The sequence below is a fragment of the Zootoca vivipara genome, chromosome W, assembly GCF_963506605.1.
Source record: "Zootoca vivipara chromosome W, rZooViv1.1, whole genome shotgun sequence".
Classification (NCBI taxonomy): Eukaryota; Metazoa; Chordata; class Lepidosauria; order Squamata; family Lacertidae; genus Zootoca; species Zootoca vivipara.
The window spans coordinates 9,287,714-9,314,166 of NC_083293.1; the positions used below are offsets into that span (position 1 = coordinate 9,287,714).

Genomic DNA, 26,453 nt, shown 5'->3' on the forward strand with positions numbered 1-26,453 from the left:
GTTCATTTCGCTTATTTGCTTACTCCTGAGTAGAAATGCATGTGCACGCCAAGAAATAAGCACCTTTGTAAAATGAGCCAAATTGAAGCAAAACAGATTGTTGGAGTGTCAGAATGCATAGATAACAGACAAATAAGCGTTCTATAGGTTTATTTCGCTTAGTTGCTTACTCTTGAGTAGAACTGCATGTTCACTCCAGAAATAAGCACCTTTGTAAAATGAGCCAAATTGAAGCAAAAGACATTGTTGGAGTGTCAGAATGCATAGAAAGAAGACAAATAAGCGTTCTATGGGTTCATTTCGCTTAGTTGCTTACTCTTGAGTAGAACTGCAACATCACTCAATAAATAAGCAACTTTCTAAAATGAGCCAAATTGAAGCAAAACATATTGGTGGAGTGTCAGAATGCATAGATAGAAGCCAAATAAGCGTTCTATAGGTTTATTTCGCTTAGTTGCTTACTCTAGAGTAGAACTGCATGTTCATTCAATAAATAAGCACCTTTGTAAAATGAGCCAAATTGAAGCAAAACACATTGTTGGAGTGTCAGAATGCATAGATAACAGACAAATAAGCGTTCTATAGGTTTATTTCGCTTAGTTGCTTACTCTTGAGTAGAACTGCATGTTCACTCCAGAAATAAGCACTTTTGTAAAATGAGCCAAATTGAAGCAAAACACATTGTTGGAGTGTCAGAATGCATAGATAACAGACAAATAAACGTTCTATAGGTTTATTTCGCTTAGTTGCTTACTCTTGAGTAGAACTGCATGGTCACTCCAGAAATAAGCACCTTTGTAAAATGAGCCAAATTGAAGCAAAACACATTGTTGGAGTGTCAGAATGCATAGATAACAGACAAATAAGCGTTCTATAGGTTTATTTCGCTTAGTTGCTTACTCTTGAGTAGAACTGCATGTTCATTCAATAAATAAGCACCTTTGTAAAATGAGCCAAATTGAAGCAAAACACATTGTTGGAGTGTCAGAATGCATAGATAACAGACAAATAAGCGTTCTATAGGTTTATTTCGCTTAGTTGCTTACTCTTGAGTAGAACGGCATGTTCACTCCAGAAATAAGCACTTTTGTAAAATGAGCCAAATTGAAGCAAAACATATTGTTGGAGTGTCAGAATGCATACAAAGAAGACAAATAAGCGTTCTATGGGTTCATTTCTCTTATTTGCTTACTCTTGAGTAGAACTGCAAGTTCACTCAAGAAATAAGCACCCTTGTAAAATGAGCCAAATTGAAGCAAAACACATTGTTGGAGTGTCAGAATGCATAGATAACAGACAAATAAGCGTTCTATAGGTTTATATCGCTTAGTTGCTTACTCTTGAGTAGAACTGCAAGTTCACTCCAGAAATAAGCACTTTTGTAAAATGAGGCAAATTGAAGCAAAACATATTGGTGGAGTGCCAGAATGCATAGATAGAAGCCAAATAAGCGTTCTATAGGTTTATTTTGCTTAGTTGCTCACTCTTGAGTAGAACTGCAAGTTCACTCAATAAATAAGCACCTTTGTAAAATGAGCCAAATTGAACCAAAACACATTGTTGGAGTGTCAGAATGCATAGATAACAGACAAATAAGCGTTCTATAGGTTTATTTCGCTTAGTTGCTTACTCTTGAGTAGAACTGCAAGTTCACTCCAGAAATAAGCACCTTTGTAAAATGAGCCAAATTGAAGCAAAACACATTGTTGGAGTGTCAGAATGCATAGAAAGAAGGCAAATAAGCGTTCTATGGGTTCATTTCGCTTAGTTGCTTACTCTTGAGTAGAACTGCAAGTTCACTCCAGAAATAAGCACCTTTGTAAAATGAGCCAAATTGAAGCAAAAAACATTGTTGGAGTGTCAGAATGCATAGATAGCAGACAAATAAGCGTTCTATGGGTTCATTTCGCTTATTTGCTTACTCCTGAGTAGAAATGCATGTGCACGCCAAGAAATAAGCACCTTTGTAAAATGAGCCAAATTGAAGCAAAACAGATTGTTGGAGTGTCAGAATGCATAGATAACAGACAAATAAGCGTTCTATAGGTTCATTCTGCTTAGTTGCTTACTCTTGAGTAGAACTGCATGTTCACTCAAGAAATAAGCACCCTTGTAAAATGAGCCAAATTGAAGCAAAACATATTGGTGGAGTGCCAGAATGCATAGAAAGAAGACAAATAAGCGTTCTATGGGTTTATTTCGCTCAGTTGCTTACTCTTGAGTAGAACTGCATGTTCACTCCAGAAATAAGCACCTTTGTAAAATGAGCCAAATTGAAGCAAAACACATTGTTGGAGTGTCAGAATGCATAGATAACAGACAAATAAGCGTTCTATGGGTTCATTTCGCTTAGTTGCTTACTCTTGAGTAGAACTGCATGTTCACTCCAGAAATAAGCACCTTTGTAAAATGAGCCAAATTGAAGCAAAACATATTGGTGGAGTGTCAGAATGCATAGATAGAAGCCAAATAAGCGTTCTATAGGTTTATTTCGCTCAGTTGCTTACTCTTGAGTAGAACTGCATGTTCACTCCAGAAATAAGCACCTTTGTAAAATGAGCCAAATTGAAGCAAAACACATTGTTGGAGTGTCAGAATGCATAGATAGCAGACAAATAAGCGTTCTATGGGTTCATTTCGCTTATTTGCTTACTCCTGAGTAGAAATGCATGTGCACGCCAAGAAATAAGCACCTTTGTAAAATGAGCCAAATTGAAGCAAAACAGATTGTTGGAGTGTCAGAATGCATAGATAACAGACAAATAAGCGTTCTATAGGTTTATTTCGCTTAGTTGCTTACTCTTGAGTAGAACTGCATGTTCACTCCAGAAATAAGCACCTTTGTAAAATGAGCCAAATTGAAGCAAAACACATTGTTGGAGTGTCAGAATGCATAGAAAGAAGACAAATAAGCGTCCTATGGGTTCATTTCGCTTAGTTGCTTACTCTTGAGTAGAACTGCAAATTCACTCAATAAATAAGCAACTTTCTAAAATGAGCCAAATTGAAGCAAAACATATTGGTGGAGTGTCAGAATGCATAGATAGAAGCCAAATAAGTGTTCTATAGGTTTATTTCGCTTAGTTGCTTACTCTAGAGTAGAACTGCATGTTCATTCAATAAATAAGCACCTTTGTAAAATGAGCCAAATTGAAGCAAAACACATTGTTGGAGTGTCAGAATGCATAGATAACAGACAAATAAGCGTTCTATAGGTTTATTTCGCTTAGTTGCTTACTCTTGAGTAGAACTGCATGTTCACTCCAGAAATAAGCACTTTTGTAAAATGAGCCAAATTGAAGCAAAAGATATTGGTGGAGTGTCAGAATGCATAGACAGAAGCCAAATAAGCGTTCTATAGGTTTATTTCGCTTAGTTGCTTACTCTTGAGTAGAACTACAAGTTCACTCCAGAAATAAGCACCTTTGTAAAATTAGCCAAACTGAAGCAAAACACATTGTTGGAGTGTCAGAATGCATAGATAACAGACAAATAAGCGTTCTATAGGTTTATTTCGCTTAGTTGCATACTCTTGAGTCGAACTGCATGTTCACTCCAGAAATAAGCAACTTTCTAAAATGAGCCAAATTGAAGCAAAACATATTGTTGGAGTGTCAGAATGCATAGAAAGAAGACAAATAAGCGTTCTATAGGTTTATTTCGCTTAGTTGCTTACTCTTGAGTAGAACTGCATGTTCACTCCAGAAATAAGCACCTTTGTAAAATGAGCCAAATTGAAGCAAAACACATTGTTGGAGTGTCAGAATGCATAGATAACAGACAAATAAGCGTTCTATGGGTTCATTTCGCTTAGTTGCTTACTCTTGAGTAGAACTGCATGTTCACTCCAGAAATAAGCACCTTTGTAAAATGAGCCAAATTGAAGCAAAACATATTGGTGGAGTGTCAGAATGCATAGATAGAAGCCAAATAAGCGTTCTATAGGTTTATTTCGCTCAGTTGCTTACTCTTGAGTAGAACTGCATGTTCACTCCAGAAATAAGCACCTTTGTAAAATGAGCCAAATTGAAGCAAAACACATTGTTGGAGTGTCAGAATGCATAGATAGCAGACAAATAAGCGTTCTATGGGTTCATTTCGCTTATTTGCTTACTCCTGAGTAGAAATGCATGTGCACGCCAAGAAATAAGCACCTTTGTAAAATGAGCCAAATTGAAGCAAAACAGATTGTTGGAGTGTCAGAATGCATAGATAACAGACAAATAAGCGTTCTATAGGTTTATTTCGCTTAGTTGCTTACTCTTGAGTAGAACTGCAAGTTCACTCAATAAATAAGCAACTTTCTAAAATGAGCCAAATTGAAGCAAAACATATTGGTGGAGTGTCAGAATGCATAGATAGAAGCCAAATAAGCGTTCTATAGGTTTATTTCGCTTAGTTGCTTACTCTAGAGTAGAACTGCATGTTCATTCAATAAATAAGCACCTTTGTAAAATGAGCCAAATTGAAGCAAAACACATTGTTGGAGTGTCAGAATGCATAGATAACAGACAAATAAGCGTTCTATAGGTTTATTTCGCTTAGTTGCTTACTCTTGAGTAGAACTGCATGTTCACTCCAGAAATAAGCACTTTTGTAAAATGAGCCAAATTGAAGCAAAACACATTGTTGGAGTGTCAGAATGCATAGATAACAGACAAATAAGCGTTCTATAGGTTTATCTCGCTTAGTTGCTTACTCTTGAGTAGAACTGCATGTTCACTCCAGAAATAAGCACCTTTGTAAAATGAGCCAAATTGAAGCAAAACACATTTTTGGAGTGTCAGAATGCATAGATAACAGACAAATAAGCGTTCTATAGGTTTATTTCGCTTAGTTGCTTACTCTAGAGTAGAACTGCATGTTCATTCAATAAATAAGCACCTTTGTAAAATGAGCCAAATTGAAGCAAAACACATTGTTGGAGTGTCAGAATGCATACAAAGAAGACAAATAAGCGTTCTATGGGTTCATTTCTCTTATTTGCTTACTCTTGAGTAGAACTGCATGTTCACTCCAGAAATAAGCACTTTTGTAAAATGAGCCAAATTGAAGCAAAACACATTGTTGGAGTGTCAGAATGCATAGATAACAGACAAATAAGCGTTCTATAGGTTTATTTCGCTTAGTTGCTTACTCTTGAGTAGAACTGCATGTTCACTCCAGAAATAAGCACCCTTGTAAAATGAGCCAAATTGAAGCAAAACACATTGTTGGAGTGTCAGAATGCATAGATAACAGACAAATAAGCGTTCTATAGGTTTATTTCGCTTAGTTGCTTACTCTTGAGTAGAACTGCATGTTCACTCCAGAAATAAGCACCTTTGTAAAATGAGCCAAATTGAAGCAAAACATATTGTTGGAGTGTCAGAATGCATAGAAAGAAGACAAATAAGCGTTCTATGGGTTCATTTCGCTTATTTGCTTACTCCTGAGTAGAAATGCATGTGCACGCCAAGAAATAAGCACCTTTGTAAAATGAGCCAAATTGAAGCAAAACATATTGGTGGAGTGCCAGAATGCATAGATAACAGACAAATAAGCGTTCTATAGGTTTATTTCGCTTAGTTGCTTACTCTTGAGTAGAACTGCATGTTCACTCCAGAAATAAGCACCTTTGTAAAATGAGCCAAATTGAAGCAAAACACATTGTTGGAGTGTCAGAATGCATAGATAACAGACAAATAAGCGTTCTATGGGTTCATTTCGCTTAGTTGCTTACTCTTGAGTAGAACTGCATGTTCACTCCAGAAATAAGCACCTTTGTAAAATGAGCCAAATTGAAGCAAAACATATTGGTGGAGTGTCAGAATGCATAGATAGAAGCCAAATAAGCGTTCTATAGGTTTATTTCGCTCAGTTGCTTACTCTTGAGTAGAACTGCATGTTCACTCCAGAAATAAGCACCTTTGTAAAATGAGCCAAATTGAAGCAAAACACATTGTTGGAGTGTCAGAATGCATAGATAGCAGACAAATAAGCGTTCTATGGGTTCATTTCGCTTATTTGCTTACTCCTGAGTAGAAATGCATGTGCACGCCAAGAAATAAGCACCTTTGTAAAATGAGCCAAATTGAAGCAAAACAGATTGTTGGAGTGTCAGAATGCATAGATAACAGACAAATAAGCGTTCTATAGGTTTATTTCGCTTAGTTGCTTACTCTTGAGTAGAACTGCATGTTCACTCCAGAAATAAGCACCTTTGTAAAATGAGCCAAATTGAAGCAAAACACATTGTTGGAGTGTCAGAATGCATAGAAAGAAGACAAATAAGCGTTCTATGGGTTCATTTCGCTTAGTTGCTTACTCTTGAGTAGAACTGCAACTTCACTCAATAAATAAGCAACTTTCTAAAATGAGCCAAATTGAAGCAAAACATATTGGTGGAGTGTCAGAATGCATAGATAGAAGCCAAATAAGCGTTCTATAGGTTTATTTCGCTTAGTTGCTTACTCTAGAGTAGAACTGCATGTTCATTCAATAAATAAGCACCTTTGTAAAATGAGCCAAATTGAAGCAAAACACATTGTTGGAGTGTCAGAATGCATAGATAACAGACAAATAAGCGTTCTATAGGTTTATTTCGCTTAGTTGCTTACTCTTGAGTAGAACTGCATGTTCACTCCAGAAATAAGCACTTTTGTAAAATGAGCCAAATTGAAGCAAAAGATATTGGTGGAGTGTCAGAATGCATAGACAGAAGCCAAATAAGCGTTCTATAGGTTTATTTCGCTTAGTTGCTTACTCTTGAGTAGAACTACAAGTTCACTCCAGAAATAAGCACCTTTGTAAAATTAGCCAAACTGAAGCAAAACACATTGTTGGAGTGTCAGAATGCATAGATAACAGACAAATAAGCGTTCTATAGGTTTATTTCGCTTAGTTGCATACTCTTGAGTCGAACTGCATGTTCACTCCAGAAATAAGCACCTTTGTAAAATGAGCCAAATTGAAGCAAAACACATTGTTGGAGTGTCAGAATGCATAGATAACAGACAAATAAGCGTTCTATGGGTTCATTTCGCTTAGTTGCTTACTCTTGAGTAGAACTGCATGTTCACTCCAGAAATAAGCACCTTTGTAAAATGAGCCAAATTGAAGCAAAACATATTGGTGGAGTGTCAGAATGCATAGATAGAAGCCAAATAAGCGTTCTATAGGTTTATTTCGCTCAGTTGCTTACTCTTGAGTAGAACTGCATGTTCACTCCAGAAATAAGCACCTTTGTAAAATGAGCCAAATTGAAGCAAAACACATTGTTGGAGTGTCAGAATGCATAGATAGCAGACAAATAAGCGTTCTATGGGTTCATTTCGCTTATTTGCTTACTCCTGAGTAGAAATGCATGTGCACGCCAAGAAATAAGCACCTTTGTAAAATGAGCCAAATTGAAGCAAAACAGATTGTTGGAGTGTCAGAATGCATAGATAACAGACAAATAAGCGTTCTATAGGTTTATTTCGCTTAGTTGCTTACTCTTGAGTAGAACTGCAAATTCACTCAATAAATAAGCAACTTTCTAAAATGAGCCAAATTGAAGCAAAACATATTGGTGGAGTGTCAGAATGCATAGATAGAAGCCAAATAAGCGTTCTATAGGTTTATTTCGCTTAGTTGCTTACTCTAGAGTAGAACTGCATGTTCATTCAATAAATAAGCACCTTTGTAAAATGAGCCAAATTGAAGCAAAACACATTGTTGGAGTGTCAGAATGCATAGATAACAGACAAATAAGCGTTCTATAGGTTTATTTCGCTTAGTTGCTTACTCTTGAGTAGAACTGCATGTTCACTCCAGAAATAAGCACTTTTGTAAAATGAGCCAAATTGAAGCAAAACACATTGTTGGAGTGTCAGAATGCATAGATAACAGACAAATAAGCGTTCTATAGGTTTATCTCGCTTAGTTGCTTACTCTAGAGTAGAACTGCATGTTCATTCAATAAATAAGCACCTTTGTAAAATGAGCCAAATTGAAGCAAAACACATTGTTGGAGTGTCAGAATGCATACAAAGAAGACAAATAAGCGTTCTATGGGTTCATTTCTCTTATTTGCTTACTCTTGAGTAGAACTGCAAGTTCACTCAAGAAATAAGCACCCTTGTAAAATGAGCCAAATTGAAGCAAAACACATTGTTGGAGTGTCAGAATGCATAGATAACAGACAAATAAGCGTTCTATAGGTTTATTTCGCTTAGTTGCTTACTCTTGAGTAGAACTGCATGTTCACTCCAGAAATAAGCACCCTTGTAAAATGAGCCAAATTGAAGCAAAACACATTGTTGGAGTGTCAGAATGCATAGATAACAGACAAATAAGCGTTCTATAGGTTTATTTCGCTTAGTTGCTTACTCTTGAGTAGAACTGCATGTTCACTCCAGAAATAAGCACCTTTGTAAAATGAGCCAAATTGAAGCAAAACACATTGTTGGAGTGTCAGAATGCATAGATAACAGACAAATAAGCGTTCTATAGGTTTATTTTGCTTAGTTGCTTACTCTTGAGTAGAACTGCATGTTCACTCCAGAAATAAGCACCTTTGTAAAATGAGCCAAATTGAAGCAAAACATATTGTTGGAGTGTCAGAATGCATAGAAAGAAGACAAATAAGCGTTCTATGGGTTCATTTCGCTTATTTGCTTACTCCTGAGTAGAAATGCATGTGCACGCCAAGAAATAAGCACCTTTGTAAAATGAGCCAAATTGAAGCAAAACAGATTGTTGGAGTGTCAGAATGCATAGATAACAGACAAATAAGCGTTCTATAGGTTTATTTCGCTTAGTTGCTTACTCTTGAGTAGAACTGCATGTTCACTCCAGAAATAAGCACCTTTGTAAAATGAGCCAAATTGAAGCAAAACACATTGTTGGAGTGTCAGAATGCATAGAAAGAAGACAAATAAGCATTCTATGGGTTCATTTCGCTTAGTTGCTTACTCTTGAGTAGAACTGCAAGTTCACTCAATAAATAAGCAACTTTCTAAAATGAGCCAAATTGAAGCAAAACATATTGGTGGAGTGTCAGAATGCATAGATAGAAGCCAAATAAGCGTTCTATAGGTTTATTTCGCTTAGTTGCTTACTCTTGAGTAGAACTGCAAGTTCACTCAATAAATAAGCAACTTTCTAAAATGAGCCAAATTGAAGCAAAACATATTGTTGGAGTGTCAGAATGCATAGAAAGAAGACAAATAAGCGTTCTATAGGTTTATTTCGCTTAGTTGCTTACTCTTGAGTAGAACTGCATGTTCACTCCAGAAATAAGCACTTTTGTAAAATGAGCCAAATTGAAGCAAAACACATTGTTGGAGTGTCAGAATGCATAGATAACAGACAAATAAGCGTTCTATAGGTTTATCTCGCTTAGTTGCTTACTCTTGAGTAGAACTGCATGTTCACTCCAGAAATAAGCACCTTTGTAAAATGAGCCAAATTGAAGCAAAACACATTGTTGGAGTGTCAGAATGCATAGATAACAGACAAATAAGCGTTCTATAGGTTTATTTCGCTTAGTTGCTTACTCTAGAGTAGAACTGCATGTTCATTCAATAAATAAGCACCTTTGTAAAATGAGCCAAATTGAAGCAAAACACATTGTTGGAGTGTCAGAATGCATACAAAGAAGACAAATAAGCGTTCTATGGGTTCATTTCTCTTATTTGCTTACTCTTGAGTAGAACTGCAAGTTCACTCAAGAAATAAGCACCCTTGTAAAATGAGCCAAATTGAAGCAAAACACATTGTTGGAGTGTCAGAATGCATAGATAACAGACAAATAAGCGTTCTATAGGTTTATTTCGCTTAGTTGCTTACTCTTGAGTAGAACTGCATGTTCACTCCAGAAATAAGCACCCTTGTAAAATGAGCCAAATTGAAGCAAAACACATTGTTGGAGTGTCAGAATGCATAGATAACAGACAAATAAGCATTCTATAGGTTTATTTCGCTTAGTTGCTTACTCTTGAGTAGAACTGCATGTTCACTCCAGAAATAAGCACCTTTGTAAAATGAGCCAAATTGAAGCAAAACACATTGTTGGAGTGTCAGAATGCATAGATAACAGACAAATAAGCGTTCTATAGGTTTATTTTGCTTAGTTGCTTACTCTTGAGTAGAACTGCATGTTCACTCCAGAAATAAGCACCTTTGTAAAATGAGCCAAATTGAAGCAAAACATATTGTTGGAGTGTCAGAATGCATAGAAAGAAGACAAATAAGCGTTCTATGGGTTCATTTCGCTTAGTTGCTTACTCTTGAGTAGAACTGCAAGTTCACTCAATAAATAAGCAACTTTCTAAAATGAGCCAAATTGAAGCAAAACATATTGGTGGAGTGTCAGAATGCATAGATAGAAGCCAAATAAGCGTTCTATAGGTTTATTTCGCTTAGTTGCTTACTCTAGAGTAGAACTGCATGTTCATTCAATAAATAAGCACCTTTGTAAAATGAGCCAAATTGAAGCAAAACACATTGTTGGAGTGTCAGAATGCATAGATAACAGACAAATAAGCGTTCTATAGGTTTATTTCGCTTAGTTGCTTACTCTTGAGTAGAACTGCATGTTCACTCCAGAAATAAGCACTTTTGTAAAATGAGCCAAATTGAAGCAAAACACATTGTTGGAGTGTCAGAATGCATAGATAACAGACAAATAAGCGTTCTATAGGTTTATTTCGCTTAGTTGCTTACTCTTGAGTAGAACTGCATGTTCACTCCAGAAATAAGCACCTTTGTAAAATGAGCCAAATTGAAGCAAAACACATTGTTGGAGTGTCAGAATGCATAGATAACAGACAAATAAGCGTTCTATAGGTTTATTTCGCTTAGTTGCTTACTCTTGAGTAGAACTGCAAGTTCACTCCAGAAATAAGCACTTTTGTAAAATGAGCCAAATTGAAGCAAAACATATTGGTGGAGTGCCAGAATGCATAGAAAGAAGACAAATAAGCGTTTTATGGGTTCATTTCGCTTAGTTGCTTACTCTTGAGTAGAACTGCAAGTTCACTCAATAAATAAGCAACTTTCTAAAATGAGCCAAATTGAAGCAAAACATATTGTTGGAGTGTCAGAATGCATAGAAAGAAGACAAATAAGCGTTCTATAGGTTTATTTCGCTTAGTTGCTTACTCTTGAGTAGAACTGCATGTTCACTCCAGAAATAAGCACCTTTGTAAAATGAGCCAAATTGAAGCAAAACACATTGTTGGAGTGTCAGAATGCATAGATAACAGACAAATAAGCGTTCTATAGGTTTATTTCGCTTAGTTGCTTACTCTTGAGTAGAACTGCATGTTCACTCCAGAAATAAGCACCTTTGTAAAATGAGCCAAATTGAAGCAAAACACATTGTTGGAGTGTCAGAATGCATAGAAAGAAGACAAATAAGCGTTCTATGGGTTCATTTTGCTTAGTTCCTTACTCTTGAGTAGAACTGCAAGTTCACTCAATAAATAGGCAACTTTCTAAAATGAGCCAAATTGAAGCAAAACATATTGGTGGAGTGTCAGAATGCATAGATAGAAGCCAAATAAGCGTTCTATAGGTTTATTTCGCTTAGTTGCTTTCTCTAGAGTAGAACTGCATGTTCATTCAATAAATAAGCACCTTTGTAAAATGAGCCAAATTGAAGCAAAACACATTGTTGGAGTGTCAGAATGCATAGATAACAGACAAATAAGCGTTCTATAGGTTTATTTCGCTTAGTTGCTTACTCTTGAGTAGAACGGCATGTTCACTCCAGAAATAAGCACTTTTGTAAAATGAGCCAAATTGAAGCAAAACATATTGTTGGAGTGTCAGAATGCATAGAAAGAAGACAAATTAGCGTTCTATGGGTTCATTTCTCTTATTTGCTTACTCTTGAGTAGAACTGCAAGTTCACTCAAGAAATAAGCACCCTTGTAAAATGAGCCAAATTGAAGCAAAACACATTGTTGGAGTGTCAGAATGCATAGATAACAGACAAATAAGCGTTCTATAGGTTTATTTCGCTTAGTTGCTTACTCTTGAGTAGAACTGCATGTTCACTCCAGAAATAAGCACCTTTGTAAAATGAGCCAAATTGAAGCAAAACACATTGTTGGAGTGTCAGAATGCATAGATAACAGACAAATAAGCGTTCTATAGGTTTATTTCGCTTAGTTGCTTACTCTTGAGGAGAACTGCAAGTTCACTCCAGAAATAAGCACTTTTGTAAAATGAGCCAAATTGAAGCAAAACATATTGGTGGAGTGCCAGAATGCATAGATAGAAGCCAAATAAGCGTTCTATAGGTTTATTTTGCTTAGTTGCTTACTCTTGAGTAGAACTGCAAGTTCACTCAATAAATAAGCACCTTTGTAAAATGAGCCAAAATGAAGCAAAACACATTGTTGGAGTGTCAGAATGCATAGATAACAGACAAATAAGCGTTCTATAGGTTTATTTCGCTTAGTTGCTTACTCTTGAGTAGAACTGCATGTTCACTCCAGAAATAAGCACCTTTGTAAAATGAGCCAAATTGAAGCAAAACATATTGTTGGAGTGTCAGAATGCATAGAAAGAAGACAAATAAGCGTTCTATAGGTTTATTTCGCTTAGTTGCTTACTCTTGAGTAGAACTGCAAGTTCACTCAATAAATAAGCACCTTTGTAAAATGAGCCAAATTGAAGCAAAACATATTGTTGGAGTGTCAGAATGCATAGAAAGAAGACAAATAAGCGTTCTATGGGTTCATTTCGCTTAGTTGCTTACTCTTGAGTAGAACTGCAAGTTCACTCAAGAAATAGGCACCCTTGTAAAATGAGCCAAACTGAAGCAAAACACATTGTTGGAGTGTCAGAATGCATAGATAACAGACAAATAAGCGTTCTATAGGTTTATTTCGCTCAGTTGCTTACTATTGAGTAGAACTGCATGTTCACTCCAGAAATAAGCACTTTTGTAAAATGAGCCAAATTGAAGCAAAACATATTGGTGGAGTGTCAGAATGCATAGACAGAAGCCAAATAAGCGTTCTATAGGTTTATTTCGCTTAGTTGCTTACTCTTGAGTAGAACTACAAGTTCACTCCAGAAATAAGCACCTTTGTAAAATTAGCCAAACTGAAGCAAAACACATTGTTGGAGTGTCAGAATGCATAGAAAGAAGGCAAATAAGCGTTCTATGGGTTCATTTCGCTTAGTTGCTTACTTTTGAGTAGAACTGCAAGTTCACTCCAGAAATAAGCACCTTTGTAAAATGAGCCAAATTGAAGCAAAAAACATTGTTGGAGTGTCAGAATGCATAGAAAGAGGATAAATAAGCGTTCTATACGTTTATTTCGCTTATTTGCTTACTCTTGAGTAGGAATGAATGTGCACTCCAGAAATAAGCACCTTTGTAAAATGAGCCAAATTGAAGCAAAACACATTGTTGGAGTGTCGGAATGCATAGATAGAAGATAAATAAGCGTTCTATACGTTTATTTCGCATAGTTGCTTACTCTTGAGTAGAACTGCAAATTCACTCCAGAAATAAGCAACTTTCTAAAATGAGCCAAATTGAAGCAAAACACATTGTTGGAGTGTCAGGATGCATAGAAAGAAGACAAATAGGCGTTCTATGGGTTCATTTCGCTTAGTTGCTTACTCTTGAGTAGAACTGCAAGTTCACTCAAGAAATAAGCACCTTTGTAAAATGAGCCAAACTGAAGCAAAACACATTGTTGGAGTTTCAGAATGCATAGATAACAGACAAATAAGCGTTCTATAGGTTTATTTCTCTTAGTTGCTTACTCTTGAGTAGAACTGAATGTTCACTCCAGAAATAAGCACTTTTGTAAAATGAGCCAAATTGAAGCAAAACATATTGGTGGAGTATCAGGATGCATAGTTAGAAGACAAATAAGCGTTCTATAGGTTTATTTCGCTTAGTTGCTTACTCTTGAGTAGAACTGCATGTTCACTCAAGAAATAAGCACCCTTGTAAAATGAGCCAAATTGAAGCAAAACACATTGTTGGGGTGTCAGAATGCATAGAAAGAAGACAAATATGCGTTCTATACGTTTATAAAGCTTATTTGCTTACTCTTGAGTAGAAATGCATGTGCACTCCAGAAATAAGCAACTTTCTAAAATGAGCCAAATTGAAGCAAAACATATTGGTAGAGTGTCAGAATGCATAGATAGAAGCCAAATAAGCGTTCTATAGGTTTATTTCGCTTAGTTGCTTACTCTAGAGTAGAACTGCATGTTCACTCCAGAAATAAGCACCTTTGTAAAATTAGCCAAATTGAAGCAAAACACATTGTTGGAGTGTCAGAATGCATAGATAGCAGACAAATAAGCGTTCTATGGGTTCATTTCGCTTATTTGCTTACTCCTGAGTAGAAATGCATGTGCACGCCAAGAAATAAGCACCTTTGTAAAATGAGCCAAATTGAAGCAAAACAGATTGTTGGAGTGTCAGAATGCATAGATAACAGACAAATAAGCGTTCTATAGGTTTATTTCGCTTAGTTGCTTACTCTTGAGTAGAACTGCATGTTCACTCCAGAAATAAGCACCTTTGTAAAATGAGCCAAATTGAAGCAAAACACATTGTTGGAGTGTCAGAATGCATAGGAAGAAGACAAATAAGCGTTCTATGGGTTCATTTCACTTAGTTGCTTACTCTTGAGTAGAACTGCAAGTTCACTCAATAAATAAGCAACTTTCTAAAATGAGCCAAATTGAAGCAAAACATATTGGTGGAGTGTCAGAATGCATAGATAGAAGCCAAATAAGCGTTCTATAGGTTTATTTCGCTTAGTTGCTTACTCTAGAGTAGAACTGCATGTTCATTCAATAAATAAGCACCTTTGTAAAATGAGCGAAATTGAAGCAAAACACATTGTTGGAGTGTCAGAATGCATAGATAACAGACAAATAAGCGTTCTATAGGTTTATTTCGCTTAGTTGCTTACTCTTGAGTAGAACTGCATGTTCACTCCAGAAATAAGCACTTTTGTAAAATGAGCCAAATTGAAGCAAAACACATTGTTGGAGTGTCAGAATGCATAGATAACAGACAAATAAGCGTTCTATAGGTTTATCTCGCTTAGTTGCTTACTCTTGAGTAGAACTGCATGTTCACTCCAGAAATAAGCACCTTTGTAAAATGAGCCAAATTGAAGCAAAACACATTGTTGGAGTGTCAGAATGCATAGATAACAGACAAATAAGCGTTCTATAGGTTTATTTCGCTTAGTTGCTTACTCTAGAGTAGAACTGCATGTTCATTCAATAAATAAGCACCTTTGTAAAATGAGCCAAATTGAAGCAAAACACATTGTTGGAGTGTCAGAATGCATACAAAGAAGACAAATAAGCGTTCTATGGGTTCATTTCTCTTATTTGCTTACTCTTGGGTAGAACTGCAAGTTCACTCAAGAAATAAGCACCCTTGTAAAATGAGCCAAATTGAAGCAAAACACATTGTTGGAGTGTCAGAATGCATAGATAACAGACAAATAAGCGTTCTATAGGTTTATTTCGCATAGTTGCTTACTCTTGAGTAGAACTGCATGTTCACTCCAGAAATAAGCACCCTTGTAAAATGAGCCAAATTGAAGCAAAACACATTGTTGGAGTGTCAGAATGCATAGATAACAGACAAATAAGCGTTCTATAGGTTTATTTTGCTTAGTTGCTTACTCTTGAGTAGAACTGCATGTTCACTCCAGAAATAAGCACCTTTGTAAAATGAGCCAAATTGAAGCAAAACATATTGTTGGAGTGTCAGAATGCATAGAAAGAAGACAAATAAGCGTTCTATGGGTTCATTTCGCTTATTTGCTTACTCCTGAGTAGAAATGCATGTGCACGCCAAGAAATAAGCACCTTTGTAAAATGAGCCAAATTGAAGCAAAACAGATTGTTGGAGTGTCAGAATGCATAGATAACAGACAAATAAGCGTTCTATAGGTTTATTTCGCTTAGTTGCTTACTCTTGAGTAGAACTGCATGTTCACTCCAGAAATAAGCACCTTTGTAAAATGAGCCAAATTGAAGCAAAACACATTGTTGGAGTGTCAGAATGCATAGAAAGAAGACAAATAAGCGTTCTATGGGTTCATTTCGCTTAGTTGCTTACTCTTGAGTAGAACTGCAAGTTCACTCAATAAATAAGCAACTTTCTAAAATGAGCCAAATTGAAGCAAAACATATTGGTGGAGTGTCAGAATGCATAGATAGAAGCCAAATAAGCGTTCTATAGGTTTATTTCGCTTAGTTGCTTACTCTAGAGTAGAACTGCATGTTCATTCAATAAATAAGCACCTTTGTAAAATGAGCCAAATTGAAGCAAAACACATTGTTGGAGTGTCAGAATGCATAGATAACAGACAAATAAGCGTTCTATAGGTTTATTTCGCTTAGTTGCTTACTCTTGAGTAGAACTGCATGTTCACTCCAGAAATAAGCACTTTTGTAAAATGAGCCAAATTGAAGCAAAACACATTGTTGGAGTGTCAGAATGCATAGATAACAGACAAATAAGCGTTCTATAGGTTTATTTCGCTTAGTTGCTTACTCTTGAGTAGAACTGCATGTTCACTCCAGAAATAAGCACCTTTGTAAAATGAGCCAAATTGAAGCAAAACACATTGTTGGAGTGTCAGAATGCATAGATAACAGACAAATAAGCGTTCTATAGGTTTATTTCGCTTAGTTGCTTACTCTTGAGTAGAACTGCAAGTTCACTCCAGAAATAAGCACTTTTGTAAAATGAGCCAAATTGAAGCAAAACATATTGGTGGAGTGCCAGAATGCATAGAAAGAAGACAAATAAGCGTTCTATGGGTTCATTTCGCTTAGTTGCTTACTCTTGAGTAGAACTGCAAGTTCACTCAATAAATAAGCAACTTTCTAAAATGAGCCAAATTGAAGCAAAACATATGTTGGAGTGTCAGAATGCATAGAAAGAAGACAAATAAGCGTTCTATAGGTTTATTTCGCTTAGTTGCTTACTCTTGAGTAGAACTGCATGTTCACTCCAGAAATAAGCACCTTTGTAAAATGAGCCAAATTGAAGCAAAACAAATTGTTGGAGTGTCAGAATGCATAGATAACAGACAAATAAGCGTTCTATGGGTTCATTTTGCTTAGTTCCTTACTCTTGAGTAGAACTGCAAGTTCACTCAATAAATAGGCAACTTTCTAAAATGAGCCAAATTGAAGCAAAACATATTGGTGGAGTGTCAGAATGCATAGATAGAAGCCAAATAAGCGTTCTATAGGTTTATTTCGCTTAGTTGCTTTCTCTAGAGTAGAACTGCATGTTCATTCAATAAATAAGCACCTTTGTAAAATGAGCCAAATTGAAGCAAAACACATTGTTGGAGTGTCAGAATGCATAGATAACAGACAAATAAGCGTTCTATAGGTTTATTTCGCTTAGTTGCTTACTCTTGAGTAGAACGGCATGTTCACTCCAGAAATAAGCACTTTTGTAAAATGAGCCAAATTGAAGCAAAACATATTGTTGGAGTGTCAGAATGCATAGAAAGAAGACAAATAAGCGTTCTATGGGTTCATTTCTCTTATTTGCTTACTCTTGAGTAGAACTGCAAGTTCACTCAAGAAATAAGCACCCTTGTAAAATGAGCCAAATTGAAGCAAAACACATTGTTGGAGTGTCAGAATGCATAGATAACAGACAAATAAGCGTTCTATAGGTTTATTTCGCTTAGTTGCTTACTCTTGAGTAGAACTGCATGTTCACTCCAGAAATAAGCACCTTTGTAAAATGAGCCAAATTGAAGCAAAACACATTGTTGGAGTGTCAGAATGCATAGATAACAGACATATAAGCGTTCTATAGGTTTATTTCGCTTAGTTGCTTACTCTTGAGTAGAACTGCAAGTTCACTCCAGAAATAAGCACTTTTGTAAAATGAGCCAAATTGAAGCAAAACATATTGGTGGAGTGCCAGAATGCATAGATAGAAGCCAAATAAGCGTTCTATAGGTTTATTTTGCTTAGTTGCTTACTCTTGAGTAGAACTGCAAGTTCACTCAATAAATAAGCACCTTTGTAAAATGAGCCAAAATGAAGCAAAACACATTGTTGGAGTGTCAGAATGCATAGATAACAGACAAATAAGCGTTCTATAGGTTTATTTCGCTTAGTTGCTTACTCTTGAGTAGAACTGCATGTTCACTCCAGAAATAAGCACCTTTGTAAAATGAGCCAAATTGAAGCAAAACATATTGTTGGAGTGTCAGAATGCATAGAAAGAAGACAAATAAGCGTTCTATGGGTTCATTTCGCTTAGTTGCTTACTCTTGAGTAGAACTGCAAGTTCACTCAAGAAATAGGCACCCTTGTAAAATGAGCCAAACTGAAGCAAAACACATTGTTGGAGTGTCAGAATGCATAGATAACAGACAAATAAGCGTTCTATAGGTTTATTTCGCTCAGTTGCTTACTCTTGAGTAGAACTGCATGTTCACTCCAGAAATAAGCACTTTTGTAAAATGAGCCAAATTGAAGCAAAACATATTGGTGGAGTGTCAGAATGCATAGACAGAAGCCAAATAAGCGTTCTATAGGTTTATTTCGCTTAGTTGCTTACTCTTGAGTAGGAATGAATGTGCACTCCAGAAATAAGCACCTTTGTAAAATGAGCCAAATTGAAGCAAAACACATTGTTGGAGTGTCGGAATGCATAGATAGAAGATAAATAAGCGTTCTATACGTTTATTTCGCATAGTTGCTTACTCTTGAGTAGAACTGCAAATTCACTCCAGAAATAAGCAACTTTCTAAAATGAGCCAAATTGAAGCAAAACACATTGTTGGAGTGTCAGAATGCATAGAAAGAAGACAAATAGGCGTTCTATGGGTTCATTTCGCTTAGTTGCTTACTCTTGAGTAGAACTGCAAGTTCACTCAAGAAATAAGCACCTTTGTAAAATGAGCCAAACTGAAGCAAAACACATTGTTGGAGTGTCAGAATGCATAGATAACAGACAAATAAGCGTTCTATAGGTTTATTTCTCTTAGTTGCTTACTCTTGAGTAGAACTGAATGTTCACTCCAGAAATAAGCACTTTTGTAAAATGAGCCAAATTGAAGCAAAACATATTGGTGGAGTGTCAGGATGCATAGTTAGAAGACAAATAAGCGTTCTATAGGTTTATTTCGCTTAGTTGCTTACTCTTGAGTAGAACTGCATGTTCACTCAAGAAATAAGCACCCTTGTAAAATGAGCCAAATTGAAGCAAAACACATTGTTGGGGTGTCAGAATGCATAGAAAGAAGACAAATAAGCGTTCTATACGTTTATAAAGCTTATTTGCTTACTCTTGAGTAGAAATGCATGTGCACTCCAGAAATAAGCAACTTTCTAAAATGAGCCAAATTGAAGCAAAACATATTGGTAGAGTGTCAGAATGCAGAGATAGAAGCCAAATAAGCGTTCTATAGGTTTATTTCGCTTAGTTGCTTACTCTAGAGTAGAACTGCATGTTCACTCCAGAAATAAGCACCTTTGTAAAATGAGCCAAACAGAAGCAAAACACATTGTTGGAGTGTCAGAATGCCTAGATAACAGACAAATAAGCGTTTTATAGGTTTATTTCGCTCAGTTGCTTACTCTTGAGTAGAACTGAATGTTCACTCCAGAAATAAGCACTTTTGTAAAATGAGCCAAATTGAAGCAAAACATCTTGGTGGAGTGTCAGAATGCATAGATAGAAGACAAATAAGCGTTCTATAGGTTTATTTCGCTTAGTTGCTTACTCTTGAGTAGAACTGCATGTTCACTCAAGAAATAAGCACCCTTGTAAAATGAGCCAAATTGAAGCAAAACACATTGTTGGGGTGTCAGAATGCATAGAAAGAAGACAAATAAGCGTTCTATACGTTTACAAAGCTTATTTGCTTACTCTTGAGTAGAACTGCAAGTTCACTCCAGAAATAAGCACCTTTGTAAAATGAGCCAAATTGAAGCAAAAAACATTGTTGGAGTGTCAGAATGCATAGAAAGAGGATAAATAAGCGTTCTATACGTTTATTTCGCTTATTTGCTTACTCTTGAGTAGGAATGAATGTGCACTCCAGAAATAAGCACCTTTGTAAAATGAGCCAAATTGAAGCAAAACACATTGTTGGAGTGTCGGAATGCATAGATAGAAGATAAATAAGCGTTCTATACGTTTATTTCGCATAGTTGCTTACTCTTGAGTAGAACTGCAAATTCACTCCAGAAATAAGCAACTTTCTAAAATGAGCCAAATTGAAGCAAAACACATTGTTGGAGTGTCAGAATGCATAGAAAGAAGACAAATAGGCGTTCTATGGGTTCATTTCGCTTAGTTGCTTACTCTTGAGTAGAACTGCAAGTTCACTCAAGAAATAAGCACCTTTGTAAAATGAGCCAAACTGAAGCAAAACACATTGTTGGAGTGTCAGAATGCATAGATAACAGACAAATAAGCGTTCTATAGGTTTATTTCTCTTAGTTGCTTACTCTTGAGTAGAACTGAATGTTCACTCCAGAAATAAGCACTTTTGTAAAATGAGCCAAATTGAAGCAAAACATATTGGTGGAGTGTCAGGATGCATAGTTAGAAGACAAATAAGCGTTCTATAGGTTTATTTCGCTTAGTTGCTTACTCTTGAGTAGAACTGCATGTTCACTCAAGAAATAAGCACCCTTGTAAAATGAGCCAAATTGAAGCAAAACACATTGTTGGGGTGTCAGAATGCATAGAAAGAAGACAAATAAGCGTTCTATACGTTTATAAAGCTTATTTGCTTACTCTTGAGTAGAAATGCATGTGCACTCCAGAAATAAGCAACTTTCTAAAATGAGCCAAATTGAAGCAAAACATATTGGTAGAGTGTCAGAATGCATAGATAGAAGCCAAATAAGCGTTCTATAGGTTTATTTCGCTTAGTTGCTTACTCTAGAGTAGAACTGCATGTTCACTCCAGAAATAAGCACCTTTGTAAAATGAGCCAAACAGAAGCAAAACACATTGTTGGAGTGTCAGAATGCCTAGATAACAGACAAATAAGCGTTTTATAGGTTTATTTCGCTCAGTTGCTTACTCTTGAGTAGAACTGAATGTTCACTCCAGAAATAAGCACTTTTGTAAAATGAGCCAAATTGAAGCAAAACATCTTGGTGGAGTTTCAGAATGCATAGATAGAAGACAAATAAGCGTTCTATAGGTTTATTTCGCTTAGTTGCTTACTCTTGAGTAGAACTGCATGTTCACTCAAGAAATAAGCACCCTTGTAAAATGAGCCAAATTGAAGCAAAACACATTGTTGGGGTGTCAGAATGCATAGAAAGAAGACAAATAAGCGTTCTATACGTTTATAAAGCTTATTTGCTTACTCTTGAGTAGAAATGCATGTGCAATCCAGAAATAAGCAACTTTCTAAAATGAGCCAAATTGAAGCAAAACATATTGGTAGAGTGTCAGGATGCATAGATAGAAGCCAAATAAGCGTTCTATAGGTTTATTTCGCTTAGTTGCTTACTCTTGAGTAGAACTGCAAGTTCACTCAATAAATAAGCACCTTTGTAAAATGAGCCAAATTGAAGCAAAACATATTGTTGGAGTGTCAGAATGCATAGAAAGAAGACAAATAAGCGTTCTATGGGTTCATTTCGCTTAGTTGCTTACTCTTGAGTAGAACTGCAAGTTCACTCAAGAAATAAGCACCCTTGTAAAATGAACCAAACTGAAACAAAACACATTTTTGGAGTGTCAGAATGCATAGATAACAGACAAATAAGCGTTCTATAGGTTTATTTCGCTTAGTTGCTTACTCTTGAGTGGAACTGCATGTTCACTCCAGAAATGAGCACTTTTGTAAAATGAGCCAAATGGAAGCAAAACATATTGGTGGAGTGTCAGAATGCATAGAAAGAAGACAAATAAGCGTTCTATGGGTTCATTTCGCTTAGTTGCTTACTCTTGAGTAGAACTGCAAGTTCACTCAATAAATAAGCAACTTTCTAAAATGAGCCAAATTGAAGCAAAACATATTGGTGGAGTGTCAGAATGCATAGATAGAAGCCAAATAAGCGTTCTATAGGTTTATTTCGCTTAGTTGCTTACTCTTGAGTAGAACTACAAGTTCACTCCAGAAATAAGCACCTTTGTAAAATGAGCCAAATTGAAGCAAAACACATTGTTTGAGTGTCAGAATGCATAGATAGAGGATAAATAAGCGTTCTATACGTTTATTTCGCATAGTTGCTTACTCTTGAGTAGGAATGCATGCACTCCAGAAATAAGCACCTTTGTAAAATGAGCCAAATTGAAGCAAAACATATTGTTGGAGTGTCAGAATGCATAGATAACAGACAAATAAGCGTTCTATAGGTTTATTTCACTTAGTTGCTTACTCTTGAGTGGAACTGCATGTTCACTCCAGAAATAAGCACTTTTGTAAAATGAGCTAAATTGAAGCAAAACATATTGGTGGAGTGTCAGAATGCATAGATAGAAGCCAAATAAGCGTTCTATAGGTTTATTTCGCTTAGTTGCTTACTATAGAGTAGAACTACAAGTTCACTCCAGAAATAAGCACTTTTGTAAAATGAGCCAAATTGAAGCAAAACACATTGTTGGGGTGTCAGAATGCATAGAAAGAAGACAAATAAGCGTTCTATGGGTTCATTTTGCTTAGTTCCTTACTCTTGAGTAGAACTGCAATTTCACTCAATAAATAAGCAACTTTCTAAAATGAGCCAAATTGAAGCAAAACATATTGGTGGAGTGTCAGAATGCATAGATAGAAGCCAAATAAGCGTTCTATAGGTTTATTTCGCTTAGTTGCTTTCTCTAGAGTAGAACTGCATGTTCATTCAATAAATAAGCACCTTTGTAAAATGAGCCAAATTGAAGCAAAACACATTGTTGGAGTGTCAGAATGCATAGATAACAGACAAATAAGCGTTCTATAGGTTTATTTCGCTTAGTTGCTTACTCTTGAGTAGAACGGCATGTTCACTCCAGAAATGAGCACTTTTGTAAAATGAGCCAAATTGAAGCAAAACACATTGTTGGAGTGTCAGAATGCATAGATAACAGACAAATAAGCGTTCTATAGGTTTATTTCTCTTATTTGCTTACTCTTGAGTAGAACTGCAAGTTCACTCAAGAAATAAGCACCCTTGTAAAATGAGCCAAATTGAAGCAAAACACATTGTTGGAGTGTCAGAATGCATAGATAACAGACAAATAAGCGTTCTATAGGTTTATTTCGCTTAGTTGCTTACTCTTGAGTAGAACTGCATGTTCACTCCAGAAATAAGCACCTTTGTAAAATGAGCCAAATTGAAGCAAAACACATTGTTGGAGTGTCAGAATGCATAGATAACAGACAAATAAGCGTTCTATGGGTTTATTTCGCTTAGTTGCTTACTCTTGAGTAGAACTGCAAGTTCACTCCAGAAATAAGCACCTTTGTAAAATGAGCCAAAATGAAGCAAAACACATTGTTGGAGTGTCAGAATGCATAGATAACAGACAAATAAGCGTTCTATGGGTTCATTTCGCTTAGTTGCTTACTCTTGAGTAGAACTGCAAGTTCACTCAAGAAATAGGCACCCTTGTAAAATGAGCCAAACTGAAGCAAAACACATTGTTGGAGTGTCAGAATGCATAGATAACAGACAAATAAGCGTTCTATAGGTTTATTTCGCTCAGTTGCTTACTCTTGAGTAGAACTGAATGTTCACTCCAGAAATAAGCACTTTTGTAAAATGAGCCAAATTGAAGCAAAACATCTTGGTGGAGTGTCAGAATGCATAGACAGAAGCCAAATAAGCGTTCTATAGGTTTATTTCGCTTAGTTGCTTACTCTTGAGTAGAACTACAAGTTCACTCCAGAAATAAGCACCTTTGTAAAATTAGCCAAACTGAAGCAAAACACATTGTTGGAGTGTCAGAATGCATAGATAACAGACAAATAAGCGTTCTATAGGTTTATTTCGCTCAGTTGCTTACTCTTGAGTAGAACTGCATGTTCACTCCAGAAATAAGCACTTTTGTAAAATGAGCCAAATTGAAGCAAAACATATTGGTGGAGTGTCAGAATGCATAGAAAGAAGGCAAATAAGCGTTCTATGGGTTCATTTCGCTTAGTTGCTTACTCTTGAGTAGAACTGCAAGTTCACTCCAGAAATAAGCACCTTTGTAAAATGAGCCAAATTGAAGCAAAAAACATTGTTGGAGTGTCAGAATGCATAGAAAGAGGATAAATAAGCGTTCTATACGTTTATTTCGCTTATTTGCTTACTCTTGAGTAGGAATGAATGTGCACTCCAGAAATAAGCACCTTTGTAAAATGAGCCAAATTGAAGCAAAACACATTATTGGAGTGTCGGAATGCATAGATAGAAGATAAATAAGCGTTCTATACGTTTATTTCGCATAGTTGCTTACTCTTGAGTAGAACTGCAAATTCACTCCAGAAATAAGCAACTTTCTAAAATGAGCCAAATTGAAGCAAAACACATTGTTGGAGTGTCAGAATGCATAGAAAGAAGACAAATAGGCGTTCTATGGGTTCATTTCGCTTAGTTGCTTACTCTTGAGTAGAACTGCAAGTTCACTCAAGAAATAAGCACCTTTGTAAAATGAGCCAAACTGAAGCAAAACACATTGTTGGAGTGTCAGAATGCATAGTTAGAAGACAAATAAGCGTTCTATAGGTTTATTTCGCTTAGTTGCTTACTCTTGAGTAGAACTGCATGTTCACTCAAGAAATAAGCACCCTTGTAAAATGAGCCAAATTGAAGCAAAACACATTGTTGGGGTGTCAGAATGCATAGAAAGAAGACAAATAAGCGTTCTATACGTTTATAAAGCTTATTTGCTTACTCTTGAGTAGAAATGCATGTGCACTCCAGAAATAAGCAACTTTCTAAAATGAGCCAAATTGAAGCAAAACATATTGGTAGAGTGTCAGAATGCATAGATAGAATCCAAATAAGCGTTCTATAGGTTTATTTCGCTTAGTTGCTTACTCTAGAGTAGAACTGCATGTTCACTCCAGAAATAAGCACCTTTGTAAAATGAGCCAAACAGAAGCAAAACACATTGTTGGAGTGTCAGAATGCCTAGATAACAGACAAATAAGCGTTTTATAGGTTTTTTTCGCTCAGTTGCTTACTCTTGAGTAGAACTGAATGTTCACTCCAGAAATAAGCACTTTTGTAAAATGAGCCAAATTGAAGCAAAACATCTTGGTGGAGTGTCAGAATGCAGAGATAGAAGACAAATAAGCGTTCTATAGGTTTATTTCGCTTAGTTGCTTACTCTTGAGTAGAACTGCATGTTCACTCAAGAAATAAGCACCCTTGTAAAATGAGCCAAATTGAAGCAAAACACATTGTTGGGGTGTCAGAATGCATAGAAAGAAGACAAATAAGCGTTCTATACGTTTATAAAGCTTATTTGCTTACTCTTGAGTAGAAATGCATGTGCAATCCAGAAATAAGCAACTTTCTAAAATGAGCCAAATTGAAGCAAAACATATTGGTAGAGTGTCAGGATGCATAGATAGAAGCCAAATAAGCGTTCTATAGGTTTATTTCGCTTAGTTGCTTACTCTTGAGTAGAACTGCAAGTTCACTCAATAAATAAGCACCTTTGTAAAATGAGCCAAATTGAAGCAAAACATATTGTTGGAGTGTCAGAATGCATAGAAAGAAGACAAATAAGCGTTCTATGGGTTCATTTCGCTTAGTTGCTTACTCTTGAGTAGAACTGCAAGTTCACTCAAGAAATAAGCACCCTTGTAAAATGAGCCAAACTGAAGCAAAACACATTTTTGGAGTGTCAGAATGCATAGATAACAGACAAATAAGCGTTCTATAGGTTTATTTCGCTTAGTTGCTTACTCTTGAGTGGAACTGCATGTTCACTCCAGAAATGAGCACTTTTGTAAAATGAGCCAAATGGAAGCAAAACATATTGGTGGAGTGTCAGAATGCATAGAAAGAAGACAAATAAGCGTTCTATGGGTTCATTTCGCTTAGTTGCTTACTCTTGAGTAGAACTGCAAGTTCACTCAATAAATAAGCAACTTTCTAAAATGAGCCAAATTGAAGCAAAACATATTGGTGGAGTGTCAGAATGCATAGATAGAAGCCAAATAAGCGTTCTATAGGTTTATTTCGCTTAGTTGCTTACTCTTGAGTAGGAATGCATGCACTCCAGAAATAAGCACCTTTGTAAAATGAGCCAAATTGAAGCAAAACATATTGTTGGAGTGTCAGAATGCATAGATAACAGACAAATAAGCGTTCTATAGGTTTATTTCACTTAGTTGCTTACTCTTGAGTGGAACTGCATGTTCACTCCAGAAATAAGCACTTTTGTAAAATGAGCCAAATTGAAGCAAAACATATTGGTGGAGTGTCAGAATGCATAGATAGAAGCCAAATAAGCGTTCTATAGGTTTATTTCGCTTAGTTGCTTA

The 26,453-nt window shown here is 36.2% G+C and overlaps 1 long non-coding RNA gene across 1 annotated transcript in view; it reads left to right on the plus strand.

Annotated features, from left to right (window-relative positions):
• Positions 1-26,453, plus strand: part of LOC132591448 (uncharacterized) — a 136,821-nt gene that overhangs the window by 87,192 nt on the left and 23,176 nt on the right. Inside the window, exon 2 of the long non-coding RNA XR_009556975.1 lies at positions 1-26,453. This exon is cut by the window's right edge and continues 23,176 nt beyond it. This is a non-coding gene — a long non-coding RNA (uncharacterized LOC132591448).